This window comes from Pelophylax lessonae (assembly GCF_965119305.1).
Source record: "Pelophylax lessonae genome assembly, chromosome: 3".
Taxonomy (NCBI): Eukaryota; Metazoa; Chordata; class Amphibia; order Anura; family Ranidae; genus Pelophylax; species Pelophylax lessonae.
The window spans coordinates 585,935,489-585,947,834 of record NC_138770.1 but is presented as its reverse complement, the minus strand read 5'-3'; positions in this window follow the sequence as shown (position 1 = coordinate 585,947,834).

Below are 12,346 nucleotides of genomic sequence, written 5' to 3'. Positions count from 1 at the left end.
AATTATGAAGTCCTTGTGCAGACGCTTCCTGATATAAGGTGACTATGCTCTGTCCCTATCCAACTGTTCTTCTGTGTTGTGACACTTCTAATGGAGACTAGGGTGTTGATTTACTAGGGGGAAATAGGCTGTTCACTTTGCAAGGGAATTTTCCCCTGTACTTACTGAATGTAATGCAATTTCACTTTGCAAAGGTATTACAGGTATGTGATGTATTTTTGTATATCCCTTTTTTCTAAACTTCATGTAGTATAATTTGTGGGCCAAGGATTAGTATTCCCATAATTCCCCTCATGAGTGATATGACATTCATTCATATATGTTTTAAGAATATGGTGAACACTGGATTGTACTTAATCTGATGACGGCGCTCTTATCGGTATTGCTGCCAACTAGTCCCTTGTATCTGGGTTCTTCTCTCTGGAACGTTCTTTTTGCCCCATGTGTGTGTGTGTGTGGTTCCATCGCCCCGCATTATTTGATTCCTATGCTTGTATGGATTCCCAGCACAATTTTGTAATTCTTTATATCCATTTTGAGAGACCACTTGTGTATGTTATATTCTCATATATATACATATTTTAATGCTTAATGGCTGGCTTGCTGGCACCCTTTGGTGGGTGGGTGGCTGGCTGGCTGGCACCCTGTGGTGGTTGGGTGGCTGGCTGGCTGGCACCCTGCGGTGGTTGGGTGGCTGGCTGTCTGGCACCCTGTGGTGATTGGCTGGCTTGCTGGCATCCTGTGGTGGATGGCTGGCTGGCTGGCACCCTGTGGTGGGTGGCTGGCTGGCTGGCACCCTCTGATGGGTGGCTGGCTGGCACCCTGTGGAGGGTGGCTGGCTGGCACCCTGTGGTAGTTGGGTGGCTGGCACAGGGGCTGTGGGTGGCTGGCTGGTACAGGGCCTGTGGGTGGCTGGCTGGTACAGGGCCTGTGGATGTGGGTGGCTGGCTGGCACCGGGCTGCTGTGGGTGGGTATATGGCTGCGATACACTCCCACAAGACTAGTTTCGGACTCCAGACGAGGCTGCCCAAGGTGAGGGAGGTGGCCTAAGAAGGCAGAATAATGTCACAAAAGTATTGGCAATATCGGCTAGTTTCGGGACCAATACCGATATATCGGGGAAAGTGCATATTGGCCCCCGATATATTGGCCTTGCCGATAATCGATCTATCCCTAATATGTTATAATTTCAGAGCTATCAGTATTATCTTATTGTCCAACATGCCCCTGAAGAAGACTTGGATACATTGAAACGCATTGGGGCTTTGGAAAAGAACCAATGGGGCTGTATTCTGCTGTGCACTAACACTGTCAGGCCCATGCTGTGATGTGCTACATGGGTTTGATCCCGTATGTGGTTGTTTTCACCATTTGCCATTTGAGTCCCACTTTGTGGGGATGTTTTAACTCATGTTAATAAATTTATAACTTTTATCTAACATTGTTTCTATTGATTATATGATTTCTGGCATCACTCAAAGTCCCACCTCCTCTCCTTCTGGCCTATTTGGCAATTTTTGTTTCACTTTGCAAAGAATATCCAACCATTGGCAAGGAAATAAAACAGCTGTGTTTTTGCTTGCACATGAAAAGGGTTTAAATACCAGCGCTATGGAGTTTCAGTACTTTTTGGACTAAAAAATGATGGTGGTGTAAGCTGCCCCCAACCTACCACTGAGGTAGTAGAATGATAAAAAGTGCAAGTGATGTTGGAACCGGCGCTACCACATAAATATTGTGTCTGTGCAATTCCATACACTGTATAATTCATATAAACCATATAAAAGTGCATATAGTGCTTAAACCAAAGTGCTGCGTGCTGTAAAACCTCTTATATATTCGCATGGGCTGTGCTCAGTGTACCATATAATCACATGTGTACATATAAAGTGCTGAGTGCTATTGATAACCACGTGTGTGATTGCGTGCTAAAACAAAGTTTGGCGCCAGTGGATGTACCACCGATTGCACCGTTGCTTACCGCACTCTTAAGAAGGTGGCTCAGCACTCCCTGGTCACTAGAACAGAAAACAAGCCTCCATTGCGTAGTATATCCTTATTAGGGTGAAACAACGTAGCATCCACTCACATTTAGGGAGTTCACTATCAGCTTGAGGTGTTCGCCAGGTCGCTTCCGCGTTCCACCAGCTCAAACCACCGTTCCCGGAAGTGACGTACTGACGTACGCAAACCACGCCCTACGCGTTTCGTCATACGACGTCATCTGGAGCGTGCCATCTATCGCTACTCCCGGTCTTTTTATAGGCTGGGTTGGCGCCATCTTAGTATACTGATTTGAGGCCGGACACGGCGGCCATCTTGGTGTACCCATACCGCAGCCTAAACAGCTTAATTCATCATGTGAACTCCCTGTTTGTTGCGTGGGCCGTATACATAAACATACATTTTATTTAAAACTTAGAATACGACTCCACATATTAAAATCCTATAATATAATACCTTATATTTTGTACTCTATTGTGCGAACCAGTGATGTGTCTGATTTGATCGGGTTTGAGCCGATAATCAGTGCTACCGATAAAAATTATATAAATTATGTGAATAACTTAAGTGATAAAGTGATTCGGTGATGATGTCATTGATATTTAATAGTGGGCCCAAGTGTCTGTGCGATTATTAGACTATAAAAATAAAAATAAAAATTATAAAAAGTGCCCATACATGTAACAATAATATCGGTGAGATAAAAATCGTACAAAAAAATTAAATTTATTACTAAAAATATATATATAAAAACTTTATAAGAAGAAGTTCTCTATACAAGTCCATCCATAGATATAAGTCCATATTCCTTGTGACTTTGTATTTCCTGGGTTGAATCCCATATTTTATGGGTAAAAAATGCAGTTCCAGACGAAAAAATACATTGAAAATTAAAAGACTGAAAACAGGATGACGTAATAAATTGGTGAAACTGAAGGTGGTAGGATACTTGCAGTTGGATATTTCATGGGGATATCTTTCTTAAAATGAGGAATTTTCAGCGAGAAGTTAAAGGATATAACTATTTAAATATGGTAAAAAGGCTTCACTTCATATAGAATCTCGGAGGATGATAAAATTAGATGCGTTAAAACATATATTAAATGCATTAAAACTGCATCTAAAAAGTACAAAAATACAAAAATACAAAAATCAAACGATGAAATAGGAGTGTGTTGGTACTAAAAATATTTTTAAAAAATATTTTTAAAAAATTTCAAAAAATCTCAAAAAATATTTCAAAAATGCTTCTAATAAGGAGAATCAAAAAAAGGGGGATCTGAAGAGGTCAAAAAGGGCTCCTAAAAATTAGGGATCCCTTAAAAGCTTGTTAAAACTCTTAAAAAGGCTCTTAAAAATGTTCTTTAGAAAAAAACTTCTTAAGGAAGGTGGATCAGAGAGGTTTCCTTAAAAATCGGTGATGAAACAGTTTAAGTCGATATCGATATTCAGGCCTTTAGGCTGAAGGGTCTGCATTAGATATATCCACTTCGTTTCGTTTTTAGATACATCTATTCTCTTGTTACTTCCTCTCCAGTTATTCTTTATTTTGTCTATGGCATAAAAAACCATTCCCGTGGGGTTCTGCGAATGATGAGTCTTGAAATGTCGTGACAGGCTGTGTTTATCAAACCCCTTACGGATATTTTTAACGTGTTCCCTTATGCGGACGAAAAGGGGTCTGGTAGTGCGGCCTACATATTGTAACCTACATGGACATTCCACCACGTAGGTTACATGCGTGCTTGTGCACGTTATGGTATCTTTGATCTCATAGACTTTTCCTGTACTTTGTGCCGTAAAAGATGTTGTTTTCCTTTTCTTTTCCCTTGATGTTCTACACGGTAAGCATTTTCCACATCTAAAGAAACCTTTCAGACTGGTTGGGAGATGTATTTTCTTTGGAGGGTCAATGACGTTGTGCACTAACCGATTTCTCAGGTTCGGTGCTTTTCTATAAATGAAAGTGGGTTTTGTGGGGAGGATGTCTCTTAAAGTAGTGTCTGCTTTCAATATCGGCCAGTGTTTCCTTATAATTTTCTCTAGGGCCTTATGTTGGGTGTTATATCCTGTTAGAAAAGCAAACTCGGTGTTCTTATTTCCATTTGCTCTATTTGGCATATCTTTTATCAGGTTTTCCCTATCCATTTTTTCCACTATCTTCTTGATGTTGATGAGTTCACTGCGTTTGTATCCTTTCTCGACAAACCTGTCAATCAATATCTCAGCTTGCGTTTCAAAATCCGTCGGGTCACTACAATTTCTCCTGATCCTCATCAGTTGCCCTTTGGGGATGTTGCCTAACCACTTGGGGTGGTGGCAACTATTTTTAGGAATATACCCGTTTCTGTCGGTTTTCTTAAAAAATGTTTTGCTGGTGAGTCTGCCGTCTTTTTTGGTTAGTTCTAAGTCCAGAAACGCAATATGTTCACGGTGAAAATTTCCTGAGAAAGTGATGCCATACATGTTAGTGTTGATTTCGTCAAAGAATTCTTGCAAGGAATCCTCGTTTCCCTTCCAAACGATAATGATATCGTCAATGTATCGACGGTAGTATCTCAACTCATTCCTGGGTATACTGAACACTTGCTCCTCCTCCCACTTCTGCATGAAAACATTTGCCACACTGGGGGCATACTTAGCCCCCATGGCTACGCCTTTCTTCTGTACAAAATAACTTCCCTTATACCAAAAATAATTGGATTCCATTGCTGTTTTTAATCCTTCCAATATGAATCCAATCTGTGCTTCCTTCATATTCGTGTGGGTATGAAGGGCCCAATCCACTGCCTGTAGGCCATCTTGTTGCTTGATGTTTGTATAGAGGGAGTTGACATCTATTGTCACCAGGATGTCACTCTCCTCTATTTCCAAATCTTTAATCTCGGCGAGCAATTGCTTACTGTCCCTTAGGTAGGATTTACCCACTGGGACTAGAGGCTGCAGGAATTGGTCAAGGTATTCCCCTAACCTTGAATGTACAGAATTAATTCCGCTTACAATGGGGCGGCCTGGTGGCTTCTTATCATTTTTGTGTATCTTTGGAATATAGTAGATGACTGGGGTCTTTGGTTTCTCTAGGCAAATGTACTTGGCTTCCTTATTGTTTAAAATCCCCAGCTCGTTTCCCTTCTTCACGTATTTATGTAGAGTTTTCTCAAATGCTTGTTTTGGATTTCCCTTCAGCTTGATGTAGGTGTCTTTTGTATTAAGAAGATTCTCCATTTCCTCCTCATAGTCCTTTTTGTTTAAAATCACCAGTCCTCCTCCTTTATCCGCTGGCCTTATTACCACTCCTTTTCTTTTTTCCAGTTTTTTGATAGTATCCCATACGTTCTTTTCCTTTCTGTTCTGAATTTTCAATGCTCTAATATCTGCTTCCACCATCCGTTTAAAGACCTCCAGATTCTCATTATGAGGATTTTTGGGGTTAAACGTGGAGCGATTTCTCAAAGTTGTGTGTTTATATTCACTGTGCGTAGATCTTTGTGTTTGTTTTTGTTTTAATGTAAAATGTTTTTTGATGTTTAACTTTCTAACATATTTATTGAGGTCTATATAGGCCTCAAATTTATCTAGATTCTTCCCTGGGGCATATTTGAGCCCCAGATCTAGTATTTTCAACTCCTCCTCATCAAATTGTGTGTCGCTTAAATTAAAAATCCCTTTGCCTATTGATTTCTTCTCCTTTTTCTGTCGTTTCTTCCCTCCTCGGGTTCCTCGTGGTTTTCGTTTCTGTCTCTTTCTTGATACCGTGTTGTATCCTCTCTGTTCCCACGGTGATCCCCTTGTGGTCGTTGTTCTGTCCAATGATCCCCCCGTGGTGGTAATGCTTACCGTGTAGAACATCAAGGGAAAAGAAAAGGAAAACAACATCTTTTACGGCACAAAGTACAGGAAAAGTCTATGAGATCAAAGATACCATAACGTGCACAAGCACGCATGTAACCTACGTGGTGGAATGTCCATGTAGGTTACAATATGTAGGCCGCACTACCAGACCCCTTTTCGTCCGCATAAGGGAACACGTTAAAAATATCCGTAAGGGGTTTGATAAACACAGCCTGTCACGACATTTCAAGACTCATCATTCGCAGAACCCCACGGGAATGGTTTTTTATGCCATAGACAAAATAAAGAATAACTGGAGAGGAAGTAACAAGAGAATAGATGTATCTAAAAACGAAACGAAGTGGATATATCTAATGCAGACCCTTCAGCCTAAAGGCCTGAATATCGATATCGACTTAAACTGTTTCATCACCGATTTTTAAGGAAACCTCTCTGATCCACCTTCCTTAAGAAGTTTTTTTCTAAAGAACATTTTTAAGAGCCTTTTTAAGAGTTTTAACAAGCTTTTAAGGGATCCCTAATTTTTAGGAGCCCTTTTTGACCTCTTCAGATCCCCCTTTTTTTGATTCTCCTTATTAGAAGCATTTTTGAAATATTTTTTGAGATTTTTTGAAATTTTTTAAAAATATTTTTTAAAAATATTTTTAGTACCAACACACTCCTATTTCATCGTTTGATTTTTGTATTTTTGTATTTTTGTACTTTTTAGATGCAGTTTTAATGCATTTAATATATGTTTTAACGCATCTAATTTTATCATCCTCCGAGATTCTATATGAAGTGAAGCCTTTTTACCATATTTAAATAGTTATATCCTTTAACTTCTCGCTGAAAATTCCTCATTTTAAGAAAGATATCCCCATGAAATATCCAACTGCAAGTATCCTACCACCTTCAGTTTCACCAATTTATTACGTCATCCTGTTTTCAGTCTTTTAATTTTCAATGTATTTTTTCGTCTGGAACTGCATTTTTTACCCATAAAATATGGGATTCAACCCAGGAAATACAAAGTCACAAGGAATATGGACTTATATCTATGGATGGACTTGTATAGAGAACTTCTTCTTATAAAGTTTTTATATATATATTTTTAGTAATAAATTTAATTTTTTTGTACGATTTTTATCTCACCGATATTATTGTTACATGTATGGGCACTTTTTATAATTTTTATTTTTATTTTTATAGTCTAATAATCGCACAGACACTTGGGCCCACTATTAAATATCAATGACATCATCACCGAATCACTTTATCACTTAAGTTATTCACATAATTTATATAATTTTTATCGGTAGCACTGATTATCGGCTCAAACCCGATCAAATCAGACACATCACTGGTTCGCACAATAGAGTACAAAATATAAGGTATTATATTATAGGATTTTAATATGTGGAGTCGTATTCTAAGTTTTAAATAAAATGTATGTTTATGTATACGGCCCACGCAACAAACAGGGAGTTCACATGATGAATTAAGCTGTTTAGGCTGCGGTATGGGTACACCAAGATGGCCGCCGTGTCCGGCCTCAAATCAGTATACTAAGATGGCGCCAACCCAGCCTATAAAAAGACCGGGAGTAGCGATAGATGGCACGCTCCAGATGACGTCGTATGACGAAACGCGTAGGGCGTGGTTTGCGTACGTCAGTACGTCACTTCCGGGAACGGTGGTTTGAGCTGGTGGAACGCGGAAGCGACCTGGCGAACACCTCAAGCTGATAGTGAACTCCCTAAATGTGAGTGGATGCTACGTTGTTTCACCCTAATAAGGATATACTACGCAATGGAGGCTTGTTTTCTGTTCTAGTGACCAGGGAGTGCTGAGCCACCTTCTTAAGAGTGCGGTAAGCAACGGTGCAATCGGTGGTACATCCACTGGCGCCAAACTTTGTTTTAGCACGCAATCACACACGTGGTTATCAATAGCACTCAGCACTTTATATGTACACATGTGATTATATGGTACACTGAGCACAGCCCATGCGAATATATAAGAGGTTTTACAGCACGCAGCACTTTGGTTTTGCTTGCACATGATTGCAAAATGGAAGTCAGCAAACCTGTCCTTCATTCCCTTGCAAAGTGAATAGTCTATTTGCCTTGAACAAATCAACCCATTAAAGTGACAGTGCTGCTCCTCTTTGCACAGGCATGTGCCACTTTTGTCACCATCAGAAAATAATCCCTGAGAGAAAACTTGCAGCAGTTGCAGGTGTGCATACACTGTACGTAAACCAAAAGTGGCCGTATAAAGGCTGCAGGAGATCAGCAGCACTATTATGCAACAGAATATGTAAAAAGTTGAAAAGAAGTATTTTTCTATTTCATTTTATGTAAAAAAAAAAATATTATGCAAAGAACTTTAACAAACTGCAATAAATACTATTTAGTTAGAGTCTACATGTACCTAAATTCTGAATTAAATGTATTCACATGTAAGTCTACTAACTGAGTTAAAAGATATTAAATAGGGAAATCCATGGAAATAAAATGACTTGAAAGCAAAAGAAAGAGTTACTGGCAGAACACTGTATAAAATCTCAGACTAGAGGAGGATCACATTACTGTGTGCCATGACTAGATTCCATCCCTTTCTGTTTGTTGTAACCCTGCTAATTGAGATCAACCAAAATGTTACCATGAGCTCAAGTCAATCTCAATTAAAAATCTCATTTATATTCTATGCAAAAACACATGAGCTTCAAAAGGCTTTGACTTTCATGGGACCTTTCTCATCTGTTTGTCATTTAAAGTTCAGGCCATTTTCCATATTTCTATCAAATGTTGCCTCACATGAAAGTCTGGCAGACTGCTCTGCAAAATAACTTTTTGCAGTTATAAATAAGCTAATATGTGTCTCGCATTGACCTCCCTTCCATAATGCACACTAGGAAATGAATGAGCATATTCGCTGTATTAAATAATTGCCATAAAGCCAAAACACACTGGAAAACTCTAGCAGCACAAATTGTGCAACTGATATAATCGCTAATTTGCATAAGTAGCATAAAATAATGCAGTTCAACCATCACATTCAACTTGTTATAAATTACATTTTTATTAACCTACAGGAAGCCCAAAAAAAAACCTTTAGTTTGCATTAAATTCTGAATACACAGGGACAAAACTTAAAGCTCAACTCCAGGCTGGAAAAAACAAAGATCCTTGCAGTGGGGCTCCCACTCGTTACATCTACAAGAAGATTAAAAGGGTGCATCACTTACCTTACCCCTGCTCTAGCTGGTTCTGATGCTATCCGTTAACCCTACATTATAGGTGGAGGAGGCGGGAGTGCAACAGTGGCTGGGAATGCCTTAGAGAGGAGGCTACGCGGGACCCGTTGAACCGCTGGAAGGACCATGCTGCTTTATTATTCAACCCTAGAAAGAAACAAGCATTTTTTTTCTTTTCTTTCTCTTTTCCTCCTCTCTTTTTTCTTCTCTTCTCTTTCCTTTCCTCTGTTCCCAATTTTGACGTACAGAGACCCCTTTCCATGTAATAGTCACTGCACCAGTCATGACTGAATTCCGCCCCCTTCCGTGCTTCACCACAACCTTCTCTAAACGTAGGCGTTCCTACGTTCACATCTTGGCGTTGCTACTTACAGGCCTTTTTTGGGCGTTTTTTCAGGCGTTTTTATGGGCGTTTTTTCGGGGGGGTTTACAGGCGTTTTATAGACGTTTTTACAGGCGTTTTTAGGTTGACTAGTAACCAATGAAAAAAAATAAAAACGCCTGTAATCTGCCCCAAACAGAAGCTCATGTACTTTTTTGAGCGTTGGGCGTTTTGCTTAAAGCGTCAAAACGCTCAGATGTGAACAGGGGCCATTGAAATGAATAGGATTTGTCTTGTTGGGCGTTTTTTGAGCTGATCCTAGAGCAGAAAAACTCCCCAAAATGCCCCAAAACGCCTACATGTGAACTTAGCCTAACTTAAATCAGCTCCATACCACACCCTCTCGTTGTACGCATACTCCTAATGATACCGTTACAGCTGGACTTGGAAGGCCTGCACATGGAATTGGCTCCCTCGTTACCACCCCAAGCTTAGCCTCTTGGCCTATGAGCCCTGAGGTTTAGGCACTTTCAAACCCAATCATCTGTAACCCAGCTGTCCCTATGTTTCTCTTCTGTAGAGTTTTACAGTGTGCACTGGATTGTAACATTGTGGGTTGTTACTCCCACCATGATGTATTTTTATTTGTTTTCTGATTATATCTGTATACTGTATTTGACTTTGCCTGTCGAGATACTATGTTTTTTGCACATCTGTATGGCCACTATTCTTGTTATATTTATGCTTGCCCTAAATTTTTCTCAATAAAAACTGTTGTGGAAAAAAACAAGCATTTAACCCTTATAGTGTCTGTAGTGGTGGTGGTTGGGGGGGGGGGGGGGGCGGGTTGTGTAATACTGCAAGGGGAGTTTTTTTTCTTGTGCCTGAGGGTTTTAAAGCAGACCTTGCACTAAAAGACAATGTCCTCTTGTTATATCGGGACTTCGACCAAATCTCAAATTACTGCAGTACAGCTGGAAAAAACTTTGGGTATAAAAATGTAAATAATATATATATATTATTATTACTTCTACTCACTTATTGTTTTTCTGACAACAGTTTCACCAGACAAGTAGTGAGGTACAATCTTCAACAAGGGCACAGAGAGAAGTAATAATAATAATATGACATATGACAGGAGTTTTAGCTTTCCCCTTCTCTTATAAATAAACACTTTTTGTTGCTGTTGGAGAGTTCCTTGCACTTCCTGTCTGGTTAAACTTTGTCCGCAGAACAGGAAGTGAGGGTAATTCTCTCTCCAACAGAGCCCCTGATAGCAGTAAAAACCCGGCAAGTGTTTAAACCATTTTCCTACTCACTCCCGAAGTAAAAAAAAAAGTGTCCCTTTGGATGCAAAATTGAGTATATCATTTGGATCCAGGTACTGGGTTTTGTTATGTAATAAAAAAACTATATCTAAAGTGCTGCATCTAATAGAAACCTATAAAGCAAGAGTTACATAAGATGGCCTTCAGAACGTCTTCTGAATTCTGCTAGCCAACCTGTCATATGGTCTCCATGGTCTCAAAGATTTGTAAGTGTCGGTTCACACTATGGCGATCCGACTTAGGGGACGACCTGTGAAGTCGCGTGCACCGCGACTTCGGCGTAACTTGCACAGACTTCATAAAATGCAAGTCGCTCCAGGTCACCCCGAAGTAGTACAGGACCCTTTTTCTAAGTCAGGGCGACTTGTGTCGCTCCTATTAGAACCGTTCCTGTACCACACAATGGACCGCGATGGTGCACGACTTGTCAGGCTGACCAAGTCGCCTGACAAGTCGTACCAGTGTGAATGGAGACTAAATGTGCTTAGCCAAATCTTGTGATACACACCTTGTAAGATCACTCTGCAAATTAATCAATGTTACTGCTTCCTAAATCAGTAGAGATTAGAAAAACCAAGAGTTTTGTTTCCTGAAAATTTGATAAAAATTAGGATGTTTCGCTGACATTTTATTATTCTGGCAAAATGCATTAAAGATAATTGGGGATGCAAAATCAGGATTGAGGTTTACAGGTGCAGAAGGCTTTAAATGACTCCTGTAGGTTGCGGAAATGCCTTTCAACTATCCAGAACCTGTACTTGTGCCAAAATACAGCCATCATTATATTTACTCTGTAGTGTTCAAGTGGTATGTAGGTCAGACTGTCTGACCAGAATTACAACTAATTTTGCAGACAAACCAATAAGCACATATGTGCACACAATGATGACTTACTTTGAATGTATTTCAGATCATAAAGTACACTTCCATCTTTTGTTCTGTGTGCTGTAATATACATGTTTGATTTTTTTTTGCTTAAATATTGAATAAATCATTTTTCTTTTCAATGATTACCCAGCATGTGTTAAATCTGAACATTCATAATTTTCATTTAAGATCCACATACTTGACAATAAATGATCACATTGAGTAGTGACTTTAACAAGTTAGTAGAAGATATATTTTAAACTGTCTTAACAAATCAATTCATATAATATTTATCTAGCTTTGGAATACAAGCAAGAGTTTTCAATTTATTTTGTGCATTATCTATTCCAATCCATGAGTGCAGAAGTGAACACCATACTTCAATATATTAGGCAGTTTAAATAGCAGGCTGCCCTTGGGAATTTAGTTCACATATCAATGCTACAAAGCTATACTTCCATAACTAAGATCAGGGCTGCTGTTAAGGGGGTACCACCGGTCCTCCTTTAGGGGAACTAGACACACACGGGGCCCGGACAGCAGGGTTATCGGTGAGGCCGGGCAATTACAGAAGGATGCCCTGTGTCTGTGTTTCTCTCCCTACCTCCTGCTTTTAGCTGCTGCAGGGAGAGACACAGGGAATAGTTCTGTAATTGCCCGGCCATATCTATCCCCCTCCCTGTTCAGCTTATATCTGATTCCCTCCTGTGTGTGTACCCCCTGGCTTGAGC